This window comes from Aegilops tauschii, chromosome 3 (assembly GCF_002575655.3).
Source record: "Aegilops tauschii subsp. strangulata cultivar AL8/78 chromosome 3, Aet v6.0, whole genome shotgun sequence".
NCBI lineage: Eukaryota > Viridiplantae > Streptophyta > Magnoliopsida > Poales > Poaceae > Aegilops > Aegilops tauschii.
Window position 1 is genome coordinate 59,270,826 of NC_053037.3, and position 22,999 is coordinate 59,293,824.

Consider the following 22,999-nt stretch of genomic DNA (forward strand, 5'->3'; position numbering starts at 1 on the left):
TGGCCTTCAGATGACTTCATGGATCGAGCAGGAATCAAGGAAGAATTTAATGCATATGTGCGTAACGCTGATCTTGTGAGCTTCGAGGCAGATAAGTGTCGCCAGTACCACTATCTCACTGACTCCTTTGTGAGAAGGTTTGAATTTTCATCATCACTCAATTCTCAAACTATCCTGTTTGATCTTTATGAAAATTCTTATACTATGGACTTGGAGGATTTTAATACTGCTTGCAAACTTCCACAATGGGGTAGCACTAGTGAGCCTCGCAAATCTGAATTTAGAGATTTTCTTGCTAGTATAACTGTGGGGGAGTCTAGAGATATAACACAAGCTACCATAGGGAGCATTCATTTTCCTGCTATACATTATTTTGCTCTCTTCATAGGTAGGTGCATAAATGGTAAGGATGAAGCAGGTCACATGTGTGTCCCTGACCTCAGTGTTCTCAGGAGTGCTGTATTAGGAGATAAACATTATAATTTGGGAGCCATTGTTGCACGTAATTTGCATAATAATAGAATTAATGGAGATTTCTTTGGCGGAATTTATGCAACCCGTCTAGCTAATTTTCTTGATATACCTATTCGTGATTATGATACGGAATTGCCTCCTTCTTATCTAGATTTTAATGCCATGGTTCACCATCATTTTGTTGAGAGGAATGAACCGCCTCTCCAGTACCGACTAATCTTTGACAGGCGTCACACCGTCAATATTGTCTTCCCTGCTCCTACTCTCTTTGACTTTCAGGCAAAGGGGAGATATTTCATAACCAGGGAGGAGGCAAATGAGTACGAGAGGAGGACGAGGGCAGCTCGCCTCCAAGCTGCAGCCCACGATGCAATAGCCACTGCATCTCAGTATGACCCCAGTTACAACTTCGGATATCCGCCAGGCCAGCCGTGGCCATAGACCAACTTAGGCCAAAAGCCTAAGCTTGGGGGAGTACGTACACTAGTGCAGAACTTGCCTTCATCACCGGTTCGTAAGGTCCTTTAGTGCTGGTACTATGGAGTGGAGACTAAAGGCCCCCCCTTTACTACCGGTTCGGCACGAACCGGCGCTAAAGTGCCACCACGTGGCACGAGCCAGGCCCAGGTGCTGGTAGACCATTAGTACCGGTTGGTAGCACCAACTGGTACTAAATGTTTGGGGGGGTTTTGGTTTTAGTTTTAATTTTTTCATTAATTTTGTGTTTTCCATTTAATTCTTTTTTGTTTGCTGGTATTTTACGATACTACATATTGTACACGTTATGCATATATATAAATATATTTTCTCGTAGAACCGATCATATATATATATATATATATATATATATAATCGAATGTCTCACAACCACCATTAATTATTCACACATACACATGTATATATATATATATACAATTTCTCCTACATGTTGCCTTGGTGCCTTCGGAGCACGATGACAAGTGGTTCATGGGGGTGGTAGCGGGTAATAGTATTCTCCTTTGGGATCTATGACCTGGTCGAGCAAAAATCCCGCTATTTCCTCTTGAAGTGCTCGTATGCGCTCCTCTGATAGGAGCTTGTCCCGCACCTCTTTGAACTGTTAAGAAGGAGATCAATATGCATGTGTATTAGTTGTGTGACTAGATATCGACAGTCATGTAAGATTTGTGAATAGTGTTCTGGCAAACGTACCCAGTCCTGTCTATCAGATCTGCTCCTTTCGGACGCCATCATGCGAATGTTCTCGCAAACGTAGTATGCACACACTTCAGTCCCCGGCACCTGCTTCAGGGCCTTTACGACAATAGAATTTAATCAGATAATAATTAATCAAGCATGTTAATTAATTAATGGTATTGAAACAAGAATTAAAGAGATGGTAGCTAGCTAGCTAGTACTACTTAATTACTTGCCTTGGGTCGATACCAACATAGCTTTTGTCGCCATTTTCCTGGAGTCACCTTGATGTACTTTGCCCAAGCCCTGCCCGCCGGCAAAGAAAATTAATAAAGGGGTTATTAAAAATAGTTCATATCAGGAAATGACGAACTAAATAGGCCGAGATATAGTTAATAATGATTGAAATAACCTGTCGACTATCCCCTTCACGATGCTGTAGTCACTATTTTTTGAAGTAGTGAGTCTAGTACTTCAACTTTTCCTTCGTCAACTTTAATGTCTAACAAGATCCAGTGGAAGCTGCATGCGCATACGTTTGCATGTATAAATTAAGCGGGCATGTGCATAACACTAATCAACTATAACCCTAAACCCTATACACTTATTAACATCTAGCTAGTAAGCAAAAACAGAATTTGTAGTACAAGACAGTGTGACTCACTCGAAGTTGTAAGGAAGTACTATATCTTCATTGCTATTGAGGCGCTTCAAGAACTCTAGCATGCATTTCTCTACATCTTGTCTACACCATTCCAATTTCCATGTGTATTCATTAACGGTATTTGGGTCAATGAACCCAATGCCATAGCATCCAGCTTTTTTCATTTCATACATCTTCATCCTGCATAATACCACAAAAAAGAATATATAGTGAGGATATATAATTACGGGTAATTAATGATCAATCAATGAGCACTAGAGCTAGCTTGAGACTTCAATTACAGAAAGAAATCACTTACAGACAATAGCAACTGACGATAGATTTGTCGAGTGCATCTTGATTGAATAACTGAAATAGTTCTGATTACTCAATGGCCAGAGCTTTCTTATGGAAGTAATGATCTTCCTCGACTTGCACCATGAGGTACTCTCGATTGGAAATCTTGGTAATTTTCATGTACCAATCATGCAATTCATACATTCTCGTTGGGAGGTTCTTGACCTCCTCGGGCTCGACCAAAGGTTGGCCCCGGACATATTTCCGTTTTATTTCCTCCTCTCTAAGCGGAGGCATGGGCTCAATCTCGAGGAGTTGTCCAACAGTGATCTTGAGCATTTCAGCCTGGATTATATGCTCCTCGGTTATTACCACATCGCCCAGCTCGGGAACGTAAATGGTTTGCCCACAATAATATTGGGCGCGCGTACTCTCATGTGTTGTTGGCACAACAAGCGGGGGGGTCGATTGCGCCGCCTGTTCTCCCAGCTGGGGAACGGTTTTCCCGCATTTTTTGACAGCTGCTTGTTGGCTCGAGCTCGAGCTCGCTTCTTTCTGTAGTCGTGCTCGATGTGCCTTCTTGATTTGGCGCTCATAGCCTGAGTCAACAGGCTTGGGAGCTGGTGGTCTAGCCATACGAATGAAGTGGTCAATCTTTTCCTCAAGCACTTTCTCCCTCGGCGGCGTTGCCGATTTCGGTCGAAAATGAGCGTCCACTTCGGCCCGCACTATTGCATCGTTTTGCTCCTCGGTCATGTCGTAAGGCCTCTGAGGAAGAGGAGCGAGGCTGCTTGGGCCATATTTATATCGCTTGTCTCCGCCTGTACTTTCTGTACTACCTCGACTCGTACCGCTACGCACCATAGCCGCGGCGTGTCTCTTCTGCGATTGCTTAGGCGGCGGAGACGGCTGACGTGGCTTAGTTGGAGCAGGAGGAGTGGCCTGACGCTGTGCCGGACTTGAAGCAGGAGGTGTGGCGTGACACGGTGTCGGACTTGAAGCAGGAGGTGTGGCCTGACGCTGTGCCGGACTTGAAGCAGGAGGTGTGACCTGACACGGTGGCGGACTTCGAGGAGGAGTCGGCAGACGCGGTGTCGGTGGACTTCGAAAGATGATGCATTCCTTTTTCCATAGGATGAAATGATGTATGTCCTCTCCCAGTGTTTGCTCGTCGTCACCTCCAGGAATGTCAAGCTCTAGCCCCGAATATGGGCCCACCACCTCATCAACCAAGACACGAGCATAGCCCTCTAGAATCGGGGCGCAATGGAAGGTTGCTTCGGGGGTAATTGTAAAAGCAACGGCGTTTGCCACCTTCATGGATATGTTCTTCATTTTGTAGTGTAGCTCACCGTTAGTGTTCTCTATGATGTCATCCACAGGGTATGTATCCAGCAGTGCGTCGCCCGGGGTGGAACCAACGCTGCTTCTCGGCATGGATGGCACGGTGCTATCCAATGCTGGATGATCATCCGCTTGCTGCTGCCGCTGCTGAGACCCCCTTTCCTGGCTAAGTGAGTCGATCTGCTGCTGCTGCTATTGGAATTTGAGTGCCAAGTCCGCGTGCCTTGCTTCTAGGCCTTGAAGGCGTTCCGCGTCCTGCTTCCTCTGCTCCTCCTCGAGCTTCCTCTTCTTCTCCTCCATCTTCTTTCTTGCACGGGTCCTGTAGTCGTCGTTCCATTCCGAAAAGCCCTCATACCAGGGAATAACGCCCTTGCCTCGTGTTCTTCCCGGGTGTTCGGGATTTCCCAGGGCGCGCGTAAGCTCGTCGTTCTCTCTGTTGGGCGTGAACACCCCCTTTCGAGCATCTTCTATTGCGTCAAGTAACTTTTGTTCTGCTTCGTTTAGACTTGCCTTCTTCGAAACCAGGCCTGTCTTCGGGTCCAACGCCCCCCATGCGCATAGAACCAAGTTCTGCACTTGGGGGGCCAGCTCCTAGTAACCGGAGTGACCCCTGCATCCTCCATCTCTTGCTCAGACTTATCCCACTTAGGCATTGCCACTGCGTAGCCACCTGGACCCAGCCTATGGAACTGCGTCTTTTTTGCGGCATTGGCCTTGTTTTTTCTCGACCGTTCCTTAGATAATTCTGATTCCTTGAATTTCACGAAAGCGGGCCAATGTTCTCTTTGCTTCTCCAGTGTTCCCTTGAATTCTGGAGTCTTCCTTTCTGCAGCGAGGTAGTTGGCCCATACAGTTTTCTTGTGGGTGTTGAATGCAATTGCCATCTTCTTAAGAGCAGCGTCCTTGACTTTCTGCACATCTGCATCAGTGAAATAATCTGGTAGGGTGAAATGTTCCATCAGAGATTCCCAGAGCTTTTGTTTTGCTCTGTCGTCGACCCAAGTAACATCTGGGCGTTTAGTTTTTGGCTCTTTCCATTCTTGAATGGAGATCGGGAGTTGGTCCTTCACAAGAACTCCGCACTGACGAACGAACTTGCTCGCAATGTTCTTAGGCGTGAGGGGTTCGCCACTAGCTTTGATGGAATCGATGTTGTACTTTACATCCTCCTTCAACTTTTTGCTCGGGCCGCGCTTTGTCCTGCTGTCTGTAGAAGCAGATTTGCTCGATCCGGAGGGCTGAAAGAAGAAAGATCGATTCGTTAATATATCTTCAAATAAAAAAACATGTGATGATAACTAGATGCCTGCTTATATAAATATACCTCGCCGGTAGTCTTTGTTATTTCAAGATCAACATTGTATTCGTCATCATAATCATTGTCTGCGTCATCATAACCATAATCATAGTTCATGACTTCATTAGCTCGGTCGTCGAGATCGAATATCTTGTCATCACCCTCCCCGGTATTGTTCAGATATTGGGAGCCGTCATTTGCTTCATTCAGATCATCTGGCCTGCTAGGGCTGCGTATGATCTCGAACAGGGCCTCTTCTCCCTCTCTGTCGGTACTGTCCGCCATAGCTTTTATTTAACTAATACAGAAGAAATATAAAACAATTTAGTATTCAAATTATAATGCATGGATGCAATCAATAAGGAAAAGACGAATCATATAGTACATAATATGTATCGTCTCGAATAATATATAATATCGAATACATCGTCTCGAATAATATATAATCTCGAATACATTGTCTCGAATAATATATAATCTCGAATACATCGTCTCGAATAATATATAATCTCGAATACATCACTGGCTAGGTAGCTAATAAAGATCGAATACTATAGAAGAATCTAGGCCACTCGCGGTTCCTGGGGCGCGGGCGGTGGACATCCAAAGACAAGGAACCATCAGAGGATCATATCTCCGGTAATCTGCCCAAAGAACCTGCCAGGTATTGGAGAACCTGACGTCCATAGCAGCCATGTAGCGATGGACGTGCTCGTCCTCCTCCCTGACACGACGACGCACCACCTCCGGCGGGGCCGGCTCCCTTTGCACCGAATGTGGCCCACGCGAACGCCACCAAAGGAGATCAGGATCGACGACGGGACCCGAGGCCGGGTTCCTCACCAAGCGGCGCGCCCCTCCAGGTAGCACCTCCCAGTGCCATCCCGGTGGAGCCCAATCCCGGACATGGGTCAGCCGGACGTCGTCGCGAACGGGTCGACGGCGAGGATGCGGGCCGGGCATCGTCGAGAACAAATACTATATGCCCGCAAAAAGTAACATTTTTAAATGATTGGATTGTGATAACTAAAATTCTATATGCAAATTCTAACAATTTGATATTAATCTAATTCATCTAACTAAAACTAATTCTAAAATTTCTAACATTTCTATATATATAACTAATATTTCTATAACATTTCTAATATTTCTAGAACTAAAAAACAGAAAAATTGCTAACATTTCTATAAATATTTCTATAACTTAAAAAACAGAAAAATTTATAACATTTCTATAACATTTCTAATATTTCTATAACTAAAAACAGAAAAAATTTCTAACATTTCTCTAAATATTTCTATAACTAAAAAACAGAAAAATTTCTAACATTTCTAATAATATTTCTATAACTAAAAAACAAAAAATGCTAACATTTCTATAAATATTTCTATAACTAAAAACATAAAAATTACTAACAATTTTACAACTAATTAACAATGTGTGTGTGTGTGGACATGGCGGCCGGGGCAGGCGCTCACTGGCGAGGCGAGGCGACGGGGGGCGGCGACGGGGGCGGCGACGGGCGGCGATGACGCGGATGGCGACGATGGGGACGGGGACGGGGCGGCGATGACGGGGACGGGGACGGCCGGGGCGGCGACGACGGGGACGGGGCGGCGACGGGGGCGTCGACGAGGGGTGGCAACGGGGGCAGCGACGGGGCAGCGACGGGGGGCGGCGGGGGACGGGGCAGAGGAGAAGAAGCATATGAAAACTGACGAAATTTCTAAGTGCTGCTTATATAGGATGGGCCTTTAGTACCGGTTGGAGCCACCAACCGGTACTAAAGGTCAAATTTGGCCAGCCCAAGCGGCGGGAAGCGCACCCCTTTAGTACCGGGTGGTGGCACTAACCGGTACTAAAGACCCCCCTTTAGTACCGGTTGGAGCCACCACCAGGTACTAAAGGGTGTGCGCTGCCAGGCCAGGGGCGCAGAAGTTTAGTCCCACCTCGCTAGTTCAGGAGCGCCAGGACCAGTTTATAAGCCCCGACGCGGGCACTACATTGACCTCCTATCAATAGCAGGCATTCTGGGCCTACCTCTCCTACTCTGCCTGTGGGCCTACTGGGCTTGCGGGCCTGCATCCTGGCCCAACTACAGGTTGGGTTTCTAGTCGTATGCAGGCCGCTCTGGCCCAGTAGGTGGGCTTTTTTATTTTCTTATTTTTTTGCTTTATTTATTTTTGAGTTGTTTTTTGCTGTATTTAGAGTTTCTTTGGGAATATTTTTTCTTTAGGTACAAAAAATTACAAACTTTCTGTTAGTGCCGGTAGTTTACAAATTTGAATAGTTTACATTTTGAATTATTTGAAATTTGTGTGAATCACTAGTTTGTGAATAACTTAACTTTGAAAATAGATTTTTAGTGATTCTTTTTTTATGTTTAATATTAGTGTGTTTTATCATTATATTCAATTTGGTAATGCTTAGGTTATTTAAAAAATGAAATCCCTTTGTAACGGATGAGTTTTCGTCCGAAACCCTGATACTTCGAAAGAGATTGTCCATTTTATACACGAAGTGCATCCAGTTTTTGCGGTAACCCTCTCTACTTTTTTGCACATGCTATGTGGGTGAAATTATTATACCATGCCAACTTTCAACCTTTTCTTAGTTCATTTGAAATGCTTTTCAATTTCAGGGTCATTTAGGTGAAAAAATCAGTAAATGCATGAAAGAATTTGTTTGCACATAAAATTTCTTCGCGTTTCAAACGCCAAAACACATAACTACCCTAACTATTACAGAGATTCCCTCCTGGGTGTGAAACACAGAAGAAATTGATGATAGTGAAGCCGATCACATCCCAGATCTTTGGGTGTGAAACTTTTTTTCGCATATGTCCCTTTGCGCCGTAGCCATGGAAAATCTTCATCATTTAACTGGATGCTCGGGTCAATATTCACTGTGAATGGAGCAATTTCATCAAACTTTTCATAATCTTATGACATGTCTGTCTTGTCATCCACTCCCACGATGTTTCTCTTCCCAGAAAGAACTATGTGGCGCTTTGGCTCATCGTATGATGCATTCGCTTCCTTATCTTTTCTTTTTCTCGGCTTGGTAGACATATCCTTCACATAGAAAACCTGTGCCACATCATTAGCTAGGACGAATGGTTCGTCTGCATACGCAAGATTGTTGAGATCCACTGTTGTCATTCCATACTGCGGGTCTTCCGTTACCCCATATCGTGTCATATTGACCCATTTGCACCGAAACAAAGGGACCTTCAAATCACGTCCATAGTCAAGTTCCCATATCTCCTCTATGTAACCATAATATGTTTCCTTTCCCGTCTTGGTTGTTGCATCAAAGCGGACACCATTGTTTTGGTTGGTGCTCTTCTTATCTTGGGTGATCGTGTAAAATGTATTACCATTTATCTCGTACCCTTTGAAAGTCATTATTTCGAAGATGCTAACTGGGACAGCGAGTACATGTCATCTTCAATAGAGGCGTCATGCATGGTACGTGTCTGCAACCAGCCGGCGAAACTCCTGGTTTGTTCACGTGTAATCCAGTCATCAGACCGCTCCGGGTGTTTGGAGCGTAGAAAATTCTTGTGTTCGTCCATATACGGAGCCACCAAGGCGGAATTCTGTATAACTGTGTAGTGTGCTTCAGTGAGAGAATGTCCGTACATACATATTTTTTGATTCCCTCCTAGCGTGCCTTTTCCATCCAGTCTGCCCTTATGCCGCGATTCAGGAACACCAATCGGCTTAAGGTCAGGAATAAAGTCAATACAAAACTCAATGACCTCCTCATTTTCATGGCCCTTCGAGATGCTTCCTTCTGGCCTAGCACGGTTATGAACATATTTCTTTAAGACTCCCATGAACCTCTCAAAGGGGAACATATTGTGTAGAAATACAGGACCCAAAACGCTAATCTCTTCGCATAGGTGAACTAGGACGTGCGTCATGATGTTGAAGAAGGATGGTGGGAACACCAACTCGAAACTGACAAGACATTGCACCAAATCATTCTGTAACCTTGGTATGATTTCTGGATCGATTACCTTCTGAGAGATTGCATTGAGGAATGCACATAGCTTCACAATGGCTAATCGAACGTTATCCGGTAGAAGCCCCCTCAATGCAACCGGAAGCAGTTGCGTCATAATCACGTGGCAGTCATGAGACTTTAGGTTCTGGAACTTTTTCTCTGCCATGTTTATTATTCGTTGTCCTTTGGAAGCATATTCTTTATCATTACCAGCAACTTTCCAAATCTCTTGTCAGATACACCATTCTCTGCCTTCCATTGCAGCAATTCCAGTGTGGTGCCCAACTTTTTCTTGTCAGCTTCGCAATTCGGGTACAACAATTTCTTGTGATCCTCTAACATGCGCTGCAACTTCTTCTTCTCCAAATCACTTGCGCAGTTTCTCTTTGCATCGGCAATGGCCCGACCTAGATCATCAGCGGGCTCATCTGATGCCTCTTCTTCAGCTTCTTCCCACATTGCCGGCTCAGCTTCTTCCCCCATTGTTGTATCATCGTATTCAGGGAACCCATGGCCAGAATAGTTGTCGTCGTCCTCTTCTTCTTCATTGTCTTCCATCTAACCCCTCTTTCTCCGTGCTTGGTCCAAACATTATAGTGGGGCATGAAACCGGACTTAAACAGGTGGACGTGAATGGTTCTTGACGTAGAGTAATTGTGATCATTCTTACAGACTAAACATGGACAAGGCATAAAACCATCCGCCCGCTTGTTTGCCTCAGCAGCAAGCAGAAAAGTTTGCACGCCAGTAATGAACTCGGGAGAGCATCGGTCATCGTACATCCATTGTCGGCTCATCTTCATTACACAACACCGAATAGACCAAATTAATACAAGTTCATACATAAAGTTCATACAAGACTTAAATGCAACAAACAAATAACTCTCTAACTAAAGAATTTAAATGCAACAACAAATGCGATCAAGATCGCAACTAAGGTAACAATTGATCCAACAGCATACTGATACCAAGCCTCACTATCAATGGCATATTTTTCTAATCTTTCTAATCTTCAAGCGCATTTTCTCCATCTTGATCTTGTGATCATCGACGACATCGGCAACATGCAACTCCAATTCCATCTTCTCCCCCTCAATTCTTTTCAATTTTTCTTTCAAATACTCGTTTTCTCTTTCAACTAATTTAACCTCTCGACAATAGGGTCGGTTGGAATTTCCGGTTCACAAACCTCCTAGACAAAAATATCTATGTCAACTTGATGGGCATAATTTGTCATAAACACGAAATGCAACAACTAGTTTTAAAAGAGAATATACCACATCCGAATCATAACAAGGACGAGGGCCGACGGGGACGGATATCAAAACCATGGCACTATGTATAACAAACAACGTATGGGTAAGATAATTATACGAGTAACTATATATCCAAATCACACAAACATCAATTTGGTAATGTAAAACATTCATGAAAAAGAGGCTCACCACAAGGTGGTGCCGGCGACGGAACGGTGCGGGCGATCGACTGTGGTTACGACGGAGATTTAGAAGGCACTAAGTAAACCACACCTAAATATGCAAACTAAGTGTTAGTTTTGACCACAAATTGCATATAAATCAAATACTAGCACATATATTTTCTATCAAATTCCTAAACTCATAAATTAATCACTATACAAAGCATTTCAAGAGCTAATCTAGCAATGAGAGATGAAAGGACAAAGTTGCTAACCTTTGTGATCATTTGAATGGATGGAGGCCTTCAAATCTTGAAAATTTTTGGGCAAAACGTGTGATGAGCTCGAGAGGAAGAGGGGAAGAACAGAGAGGAGAGGGGAAAGGGGAAGAACAGAGCGAGCTCGGGTGGACGAAGGGTTTATGTAGGACGACCTTTAGCACCGGTTCGTGCCATGAACCGGTACTAAAGGTGCTGGAGGGGCCCCGGACTGACAACATCCTGCCACCACTCACTTTAGTACCGGTCCGTGGCACGAACAGGTGCTAAAGGTCGGCCACGAACTGGTACTAATGAAAGCGGCTGGCTAGCCGTTGGAACCGGCACTAATGCACACATTAGTGCCGGCTCAAAAGCAAAAAGGCACTAATGTGCTTGACATTTGACCCTTTTTCTACTAGTGGTATTTCTCACCGACATTACATTTATGTTCACACACTCATTGCTAGATGTCGGTGCTCATACTTTTTCACTGTAATATACATGCTAGTTTCCTTTTTATGCTTTCTTCTAGTGTGTTCGAAAAACCTTAAGAAAAACTAAAAAAAATTAGTAGTAGCTTTTAGCTAGCTTATTTTCTTGCTGTAGTAGTAATAATTAAAAAGAAAACCCAAAAAGATTTCCCGTTCTTCTTTTTCTTGTTGGCAGCTTTCCCGTGTAAATAGTTTTATTTCTTTTCTTTTCTTTGGGGGTCGACAGGAGAAGACCATAATGAAAATGTTGAAGTGGCTCTATTATGCATTATTGTTGATTTAACCAAGAGCCCATATTGCCTTGTCTCCTCTTGTTTATTGAATGCCTGCAGATTCCAGCTTAGTCCAATGCACGTGCACTATTATTATTATTCACATCGTTCGGTCGTGCAAGTGAAAGGCAATTATGACGATATATGATGGACTGATTGAGATAAGAGAAGCTGGTATGAACTCGACCTCTCTTGTTTTTGTAAATATGATTAGTTCATCGTTCCTGATTCAGCTTATTATGAATAAACATGTTTGCAATGACAATTAGAGATTATAGTTGCTTATGCCATGCTTAATTAGCTAGGAGTTGATAATGGTTTACCTTGCGTGCCAACATGCTATTAAAATGGTTGTGATGTGGTATGATAGGGTGGTATCCTCCTTTGAATGATTCAAGTGACTTGACTTGGCACATGTTCACGCATGCAGTTGAAACAAAATCAACATAGCCTTCATGATATTTATGTTCATGGTGGATTATATCCTACTCATGCTTGCACTCAATGTTTATTAATTTTAATGCATCTTCATGACTGTTGTCGCTCTCTAGTTGGTCGCTTCCCAGTCTTTTTCTAGCCTTCACTTGTACTAAGCGGGAATACTGCTTGTGCATCCAATTCCTTAAACTAGAAAGTTATTCCATATGAGTCCACTATACCTTCCTATATGCGGTATCTACCTGCCGTTCCAAGTAAATTTGTATGTGCCAAACTCTAAACCTTCAAATGAAATTCTGTTTTGTATGCTCGAATAGCTCATGTATCAACTAGGGTTGTCTGTATCTTCCATGCTAGGCGGGTTATTCTCAAGAGGAGTGGACTCCGCTCCTCACTCACGAGAAAATGGCTAGTCGCCGGGATGCCCAGTCCCATGCTTTATGCAAATCAAATCAAAATAATTGCAAACAAAACTCCCCCGGGACTCTTGTTAGTTGGAGGCACTCGTTGTTTCGAGCAAGCCATGGATTCATGCTTGTTGGTGGAGGGGGAGTATAAACTTTACCATTCTGTTTGGGAACCGCCTATAATATGTGTAGCATGGAAGATATCACCATCTCTCGGTTGTTATGTTGACAATGCAAGTATGCCGCTCAAAGTATTATATATCTCTGTTTCAAAAATCGAGCTCTGGCACCTCTACAAATCCCTGCTTCCCTCTGCGAAGGGCCTATCTATTTACTTTTATATTGAGTCATCACCCTCTTATTAAAAACCACCAGCTGGAGAGCACCGCTGTCATTTGCATCCATTACTATTAATTTATATTGGGTATGACTATGACTGGATCTCTTTTACCATGAATTACAATGTTTAGTCAGTCCTTGAGCTTTAAAGGTGCTCTGCATTTATGTTTTGCGGTCTCAGAAAGGGCTAGCGAGATACCATCTTGTTATATCATATCATGATTGTTTTGAGAAAGTGTTGTCATCCGAGATTTATTATTATTGCTCTCTACTTGATTATGTCATTGACATGAGTAAACATGAGACCTAAGTGTTATTGTGAATATGGTTAGTTCATAATCTTTGCTGAAAACTTGAATGCTGGCTTTACATATTTACAACAACAAGAGCAAACAGAGTTTGTCAAAGTTTTTCTTTATCACTTTCAGATTATCAACTGAATTGCTTGAGGACAAGCAAAGGTTTAAGCTTGGGGAGTTGATACGTCTCCGACGTATCTACTTTTCCAAACACTTTTGCCCTTGTTTTGGACTCTAACTTGCATGATTTGAATGGAACTAACCCGGACTAACGTTGTTTTCAGCAGAATTGCCATGGTGTTATCTTTGTGCAGAAACAAAAGTTCTCAGAATGACCTGAAACTTCACGAAGATTATTTTTGGAAATAATAAAAAATACTGGCGAAAGAATCAAGGCCAGGGGGCCCACACCCTGTCCACGAGGGTGGGAGGTGCGCCTGCCCCCCTGGGCGCGCCCCCTGCCTCGTGGGCCCCCTGGTGCTCCACCGACCTCAACTCCAACTCTATATATTCACGTTCGGGGAGAAAAAAATCAGAGAGAAGGATTCATCGCGTTTTACGATACGGAGCCGCCGCCAAGCCCTAATCTCTCTCGGGAGGGCTAATTTGGAGTCCGTTCGGGGCTCCAGAGAGGGGAATCCGTCGCCGTCGTCATCATCAACCATCCTCCATCACCAATTTCATGATGCTTACCTCCGTGCATGAGTAATTCCATCGTAGGCTTGCTGGACGGTGATGGGTTGGATGAGATTTATCATGTAATCGAGTTAGTTTTGTTAGGGTTTGATCCCTAGTATCCACTATGTTCTGAGATTGATTTTGCTATAACTTTGCTATGCTTAATGCTTGTCACTAGGGCCTGAGTGCCATGATTTCAGATCTGAACCTATTATGTTTTCATGAATATATGTGAGTTCTTGATCCTATCTTGCAAGTCTATAGTCACCTACTATGTGTTATGATCCGGCAACCCCGAAGTGACAATAATCGGGACCACTCCCGGTGATGACCATAGTTTGAGAAGTTCATGTATTCACTATGTGTTAATGCTTTGGTCTGGTACTCTATTAAAAGGAGGCCTTAATATCCCTTAGCTTCCAATAGGACCCCGCTGGCACGGGAGGGTAGGACAAAATATGTCATGCAAGTTCTTTTCCATAAGCACGTATGACTATATTCGGAATACATGCCTACATTACATTGATGAATTGGAGCTAGTTCTGTGTCACCCTATGTTATAACTGTTGCATGAATAATCGCATCCGGCATAATTCTCCATCACCGATCCAATGCCCACGAGCTTTTCACATATTGTTCTACGCTTATTTACTTTACCGTTGCTACTGTTACAATCACTACAAAACTATAACTATTACTTTTGCCACCGTTACCGCTACTATCATACTACTTTGCTACTAAATACTTTGCTGCAGATATTAAGTTATCCAGGTGTGGTTGAATTGACAACTCAACTGCTAATACTTGAGAATATTCTTTGGCTCCCCTTGTGTCGAATCAATAAATTTGGGTTGAATACTCTACCCTCGAAAACTGTTGCGATCCCCTATACTTGTGGGTTATCAGTCCTCCATCTCTTCATCTTCATCCTTATAAACAGAAGTCCCAAAGGTAGCAGCACTGCAAATTACAAATTTCAGTCGGTCAGATCTTCCGAATTGGGTCGACCAAAGACTAACTCATGCCAAAGCTAAGAAACCGAGTTCAAATATTACCCGGAAGCAATGGGAACCACCACTTTGATCTTGGGAAAAGCCTTCCGAGGTTTTGTCGGCGCAACTTTGGATTGCTTCGGAGCATTCTCAGTCGGCACAGGAGAAGACGTCTGAGGACGCTGATAACCCACAAGTATAGGGGATCGCAACAGTTTTCGAGGGTAGAGTATTCAACCCAAATTTATTGATTCGACACAAGGGGAGCCAAAGAGTATTCTCAAGTATTAACAGTTGAGTTGTCAATTCAACCACACCTAGATAACTTAGTATCTGCAGCAAAGTATTTAGTAGCAAAGTAGTATGGAACTAACGGTAGCGGTAACAAAAGTAATATTTTTGGGTTTTGTAGTGATTGTAACAGTAGCAACGGACAAGTAAATAAGAGAAGAACAATATGTGAAAAGCTCGTAGGCATTGGATCGGTGATGGAGAATTATGCCGGATGCGGTTCATCATGTAACAGTCATAACATAGGGTGACACAGAACTAGCTCCAATTCATCAATGTAATGTAGGCATGTATTCCGAATATAGTCATACGTGCTTATGGAAAAGAACTTGCATGACATCTTTTGTCCTACCCTCCCGTGGCAGCGGGGTCCTAATGGAAACTAAGGGATATTAAGGCATCCTTTTAATAGAGTACCGGACCAAAGCATTAACACATAGTGAATACATGAACTCCTCAAACTACGGTCATCACCGGGAGTGGTCCCGATTATTGTCACTTCGGGGTTGCCGGATCATATCACATAGTAGGTGACTATAGACTTGCAAGATAGGATCAAGAACTCACATATATTCATGAAAACATAATAGGTTCAGATCTGAAATCATGGCACTCGGGCCCTAGTGACAAGCATTAAGCATAGCAAAGTCATAGCAACATCAATCTCAGAACATAGTGGGTACTAGGGATCAAACCCTAACAAAACTAACTCGATTACATGATAAATCTCATCCAACCCATCACCGTCCAGCAAGCCTACGATGGAATTACTCACACACGGCGGTGAGCATCATGAAATTGGTGATGGAGGATGGTTGATGATGACGATGGCGATGGATTCCCCTCTCCGGAGCCCCAAATGAACTCCAGATCAGCCCTCCCGAGAGAGTTTAGGGCTTGGCGGCAGCTCCGTATCGTAAAACGTGATGAATCTTTCTCTCTGATTTTTTTCTCCCCGAACACGAATATATGGAGTTGGAGTTGAGGTCGGTGGAGCTCCAGGGGGCCCACGAGGCAGGGGGCGCGCCCCCACCCTCGTGGAAAGGGTGTGGGCCCCTGGCCTTGATTCTTTCGCCAGTATTTTTTATTATTTCCAAAAATAATCTCCGTGAAGTTTCAGGTCATTCCGAGAACTTTTGTTTCTGCACATAAATAACACCATGGAAATTCTGTTGAAAACAGCGTCAGTCCGGGTTAGTTCCATTCAAATCATGCAAGTTAGAGTCCAAAACAAGGGCAAAAGTGTTTGGAAAAGTAGATACGACGGAGACGTATCAGGCACTTCGAAGTCTACCCAGTCCGCGCAGTCGCTTTGCCATGGATACTTGCTGGATCATGGGTGTGCTTGGATTGCCTTTCGGTGCGAGGTGGCGAGTCGACTTCCTCACCATCGCTTGAGTCGTCGCGCTCATCGTCTCCTCCTCCGTCAGTGTCACTCGCCACTTTCGCCTCCACTCGCCTCCCCTTCCGGCTCCTGCTCCTGCTCTCCTTTGGGCATCGAGTACGTCTCAGTATAAATCTGCAAGACACAGAGTCGACTAGATGTCAGTCGGTTCCAAAAGAAATCACATGCCAGAAGGAAAAGACACTCGGGAGAAAAGAGTCAGACCTTGTCTGGTTCGTTGGTGATGTCGAATGGACGAACTCTCCTAGACCCCCTGGGGTTGTCTTTATTGCCGGTGATGCCCTGCAACCACTGTGCCACCGTCTCCTCATCGACTTCTTCCGGGTGGATCCGAGTGCTGTCTTCAATGCCCGAGTACAACCACATTGGATGATCGCGAGCTTGGAGTGGCTGGATGCGTTGTTTGAGAAACACCTCTAGCAAATCCATGCCGGTCACACCGTCGCGGACAAGCTGGACCACTCGCTCAACCAACATCGACACCTCCACTTTCTCAGCTGAGGTCACTCTCAAGGGAGAGGGCTTTTCGACTCTCTCCATGGAAAACGGAGGGAGGCCGGTCGACTGACCAGGAGTTGGTTCATCCTTACAGTAGAACCAAGTCGACTGCCAACCTCTAACCGACTTGGGAAGGGTCATGGCTAGGAAGGTGCTTTTTCCCCTCATATGGATCCCTAATCCGCCGCACATCTGGATCACGTGCGTCCTCTCATCACTCGGATTGGCCTTTTTTATGGCCTGAGAACGGCAAGTGAAAATGTGCTTGAAGAGACCCCAGTGCGGTCGACACCCCAGGAAGTTTTCGCACATGGACACGAACGCGGCAAGATACGTGATGGTGTTGGGAGAGAAATGATGAAGTTGAGCCCCGAAGAAATTTAGAAAACCCCGAAAAAAAGGATGCGGTGGCAAAGAGAAGTCGCGGTCGACGTGGGTGGCGAGGAGCACACACTCACCCTATTGCGGCCGTGGCTCGGTCTCGTCCTCCGGGAGCCGCCAGGAGCCGTGGGGAATCAGACCCCCCCCTCCACCAGATCCTCCAGATGCTCCTGCTGGATCGTGGAGCGAATCCAGTCGCCCTGGATCCAGCCGGGCGGCAGGCTAGATCTCAACGACGATCCCCCCGGCTGGACTTCTTGCCCTTCGCCTTCGCCGTCGCCTTCTTCGCTCGCTGCAGGGCCGCCGTCTTGTCTTTCGCCATCTTAGCGAGGTGCGCTCGGGCGGGGCGGCGGCGTCGAGAGAGGAGACGGGTGCACAGGAGAAACAGAGGAGGAGGAGGGGAAATGAGGCGCATGGTGCAAAAACGCTGGCCCAAACTCCTTATATGGGTTGTTTTCCCGAGTGACTGACCTGTGGGTCCAAGCAATCCCGTCAAATCCCGCAACAGTCGCGTGCGCGACGCGTGGCGATAAAGGTGGCGCGGAGATCGAGGCGCCCCTACCTAATCCATTCCGATTACCGCGGCCCTCTCCGCCCCGCACACTTCCCCAAATTTCAAATCCCGCGAGATCTGGGAACGGCAGAGCGGTCAATCATGCCGGAGATTTTATACCATATCAAAGACTCGAAGCTTATTGGCAAAATCCACTCGACAACCTCTGAATGGTTCAAGGCAACTGAGAATGAGGTCAGAGTTTTCTGCATGGTTCTCCAATCCAAATAGAATGCTTCCGCAGCATGAAAATTGAGTCGGAACCATCTTCTACTTCATCTTCACTCAGACCCTGAACCATTCGCGGGCTAATGATGATGATATGTACCTAGGGTAAGGCAATAGACCTAGTCTAAGCATCTTACCCAAGGACACTGCCCTACAATCAAAGACATCCAAACGACGGCAAATTTTACCGACGGGAATCACCACAGTACTCAACTCACTCGACTGAGTGTTCACTCGGATACACCAATTCCATTCGACCATACCAGAATCCACTCGGAGAATAGAAGGTCTAAAGTCACTCTGAATGACAACGGTCGGGCTTTCACTCCGTAGTCTTAATGGTCATTTATGTAGCTTTAATGCTGGCGTTACCAGTAACGTTCCTATCTTTATGTACATTGAACCCTATGTAACTGAGGGCCGGAGGGGTCTGGCGAACTCTATATAAGCCACCCCCTCCTCAGGCACAAGGGTTCGCACCCCTGTAACTACACACTCATAATCCAATCGACCGAGCTCCCGAGCACCGAGACGTAGGGTTGTTACTTCCACTGTGAAGGGCCTGAACTCGTAAATCTTGTGTGTACAACTTCACCATAGCTAGGATCTTGGCTCCTCATACCTACCCCCATTCTACTGTCAGGCTTAGAACCACGACAGCCGGCGCTCACGACCGTGTGGAACAGGTCCTTGGAGATGGTGGTGAAGAACCACCGGATGATCGTGGCGTCGATCGTGGTCCACTCGGGGTCGTCCACCATGGCGCGGGAGTCAATGGTGCCGTCCACATGATCCACGAGGTTGTTCTCGCGGAAGAGCAGCGAGAAGTACGTCTTCCACGCGAAGTACGTGGAGTTGGAGGCGTCGAGGACGACGGGGACGCGTGCGTGGACGTTGATGTCGCGGATATCAGCAGGGTCGACGGCGAAGGGGTTGGAGTAGGAGGAGGCGTTGGACGACATGGCAGCGAGGGGTTGGGGAAGGGGGCGGCGCGGCTGTGGTAGGGCGGCGCGACGGTGGGAGAGGCACGGCGCGGCGGGAGGGCGGCGCGGCGGGGAGGAAAGGATGCGCGAGGAGGTGCGCGTGGAGAGGGGTGGCGGCGGTGGCGTGGGGTGGCGGCGGCGGCAGATCGCGGCGGCGGCTAGGGTTGGCGGTTGGCGGAAGCGGGAGGATCGACTTGCGATAGATACTATGTAGAGAATGATTTGGTGCATCGATAATTGATTAATCATGCACTACACACACACACATATATATATACAATGGGTGCGACCGGTATCTTGTCTCCTAAGATACACGTACATATAAGGAAAGACAGACACTACATGTACTGCATACGATACCCAGACCTATGTACATGTACACATGTTCAACATTTGTATCCGGCCTCAGACGCATGTCATCGTACCTCCCCAACCTCCGCTCGGGCGGCCATACCCCGGAACCGTTGTCCGCGGACTCGGGGTGCGTCGTCTGCACTGGATTCGTTGTCGTAGACGTACTACTCGTTCGTTTCCACGTCATAGGCTCGTAGCAGTACCGGACGTTCTGGTGTCGCTCATTTCATAGTCTGCACTAGAGACTGGACTCGTTGCCGCCGCAACTAATGTACGACACCGGCTACACCTGTCATTAACGTTCTCACGGAACACCATACCGGTTCTCCTCGACCGAGGATTCTTCCTGCACCTGGATGGCCGTCGCGGCGTGGGTGGTCGTCAGCTTCCTGGCGTCGCGGTGCACAGGTAGGCCGACCGGTAGTTCTTGTTCTCCACCTTGCGACTGTAGATGCCGTACCTAAACATGGAGTCGATTGCAGTTTCCTCGGTTGCCATCACCGGATTTGACGGAGGGGAAGACCTGCCATGAGGGTCGATTGCGGTTTCCTCCGCGCAGAAAAGAAAACCGGGTCGGAGTGGACGTGGCCCACGCGGGGCGGGCAAGCAACTTGACGAAGCAATCTCCCACCAGTCATGAACGGGTCGACGGAGATGATGCGCATGGTTAGGTAGACCCACCACAGCCAGCCGCAGAGATGGCGCCCAAGGCCGTACGCCTCCTGCTTGACATCTTTGTTTGCTGCGTCTCCACCTCCACAGAATCCACCCTTCCTCTGAGCCCAGCTGGTCGATCCCGAGGCGTCGGCCATGGACGGAGAGTGAGAGCGAAGAGTTTTTCGGCGGTTTAGTCATGGAGGGACCGATAGCGAGCCAAGATTTCTTTATTTCGATGGATTTGATTTAATAGGAAGAGATCAGAGGAGAGTTTGAATCGAAAGTGAGAGAGCAGCAGAAGACAGACGTGGACTCACAGCATCTCCAACAGTCGCGCCAAAAGACACGCGCGCGTGGTAAAAAGCCCATTTAGCGCGGGAGGAAGTTTTCGCGCTCCAGTGACAGCAGGAAACAAGTGTGCGTTGTAAACTTTTGCGCGCGTGCGGGAGAGAGCTGTCGGTCGCGCGGTAGATTTGGCGCGCCTATAAATTGCGGTGCTCGCCACGCGTTCCTCCATACTGCCACGCGCGCATCCCCCCCCCCCCCCCTCCTCGCCGCTTCCACTGCTTTCTCACCGTTTCCTCGCCGCTTCAGCGCCCCGCCACCATGCCGCCGCGCCGCCGAGGAAGTTCGGGCTACCGCGGCGTCCGCCTGCGCCCCAACGGCTGGTACTACGCCGAGATCCGGTCCGGCGACATCCGGCTCGGCCTCGGCACGTTCGAGACCGCGCGTACGACGCGGCGGCGTGGCGCCTAGAGAGGCCTCCGGCGCAGATGAACTTCCGCGACGTCTACACGCGCGAGCAGGTGCAGGCCGTCGCCCCTCCGCCTCGTCTTATCACGGTCTAGGACCGTGCGAAGCACCGTCGGCGGCGGCGGCGCCTCCTCATCGCCGAGGAGGATGAGCGAGCCATGGCGGAGTGGCGCCGGCCCCACCCGGAGGACATCGCCGACGAGCGCGCCTACTGGGCGGAGAGGACGGCAAGGCGCCGTGCGGAGCGGGCGGACTGGCATCGGCGGAAGGCGCTGGCCATATCGCAGTGCGATATCGTTGAAGCAGGTGGGCAGTCGATCTTCACGTCAGACGATGACCGTTGGCACGACATATGGATCGATACCTCGGACAACACCACCTGAGGATGAGGATGATGATGAGGACGACTCGGGGTAGTTCTAGCTGCACCGTAGTTTTTATTTAGTTGCACCGTAGTTTAATTTTATAGTTGCACCATAGTTCTGTTTATCTATCTATGCTAGAAACTATGTATCGTTTCTATCTATGCTATGTATCGTTTTATCGTTTTTTCATCAATGCTATGTTGAATATGTATGATTTTTATATGCACTGTAGTGTTTGTGCGAGAGCGCGTGCTGCATTTTAGCGCGCCTGCTGGAGCTACGCGCGCGCGCTGCACTTTACCGCGGCTGCTGGAGCCAGCGCTGCCCGCCGCGCCAAACCAGGCGATGGACGCGCTGCAAACTGGTTTTTAGCGCGCCGCGCGTTGGCCAGCTGTTGGAGATGCTCTCAGCAAAGGAAACACGATCGATCACGGGAGGAGATTATGCCCACAACGTACAAGCCTATCGGCTTCGTCGGGCTTCTGAACCGCGGACGCAGGCCCAGACAGAGGCCCACCAAAGCGGTCAGGCGGAGGCCCAGAGCGACGTGCTTATAAAATTATAACGACAATTAAGGAACATTTTTACATACGGGAGAAGTTATTTCTAAAAGAAAACCTTACGGGAGAAGTTAACAACGTACGACCAAAAGGCATCGCTGCTTTATTATTACTAGTAAATATGCCCGTGCGTTGTTACGGGTGACAATGCAGCTAAACGAATCGAACAAATGATTAAGTTACTTGAATGACTTCTAAAAGATGGAATGCATGGATAGTATCATGAGGTAGACCTACAAAATTTTATTAAACCATTGATTGCTTAGGCGCATCAATCAGTCTTTTTTCAGTTTGATAAGTTGATGTCCAAGAGCACAATTTTAGTTTAGGGGTTGTTCGGATCTCCTTCAACGCCATGCTTCACCAACTACACGAATCAGAGGCCTCTCATAGTACAATTTGGTGAAGTTGCCGAAGCTTATCTTCGTCAAGTCGAAATCACAGAGCTTAATATATTTACGATGATAGTGCCATCGCCAAGTGGCTTTATACTTACTTGTGTATCTCCATTTTCATGAACCCGGTCGAAGCACTATCCATGACGTCGGCATTGTTTCCTTCTCACAAGTCCGCCACGAAGCGCTATCGATGACGTCGCCATTGTTCCATTCTCACAAGCCCACACACTGTCCAGCCACCGGCCCTCCACCTCAATTCTATTTGTGTCGTCGCCCCTCCATTGCCTCCCTCTCCTCCCGTCGTCCTCCTCCCTCCATCACCCTCTTTCACACCATTGGCCTCCTTCCTAGCGTCACCCTCTTCACCAACATAGACCCCCTCCCTGCCGTCGACCTATGATATGTTCGTGGCCAACCCCTCATCCAACAGAAGTCCCAAATGGTGCAAGCCCTCCACGAAAGCTGGAACACGGCACTGAAGCTTCAACATTTCCATACATTTAACATTAGGCTTATATGTATGTTTCTTTCCCTGCAGTTGTCGCATAGTGAAATAGTTTAGCATAGCAATGTTAACTTCAGCTAGAAATACAATATATCTACTCCGGTAATAACTCATCTAAATAAATGTTATTTTTCACTTGTATATATACTTTGCAAGTAATCTTTCATCAAGCTCCCACACATAGATGTAAAATCACTGCCACTTGCATTCAATCGCCAATTGTAATAATTCTC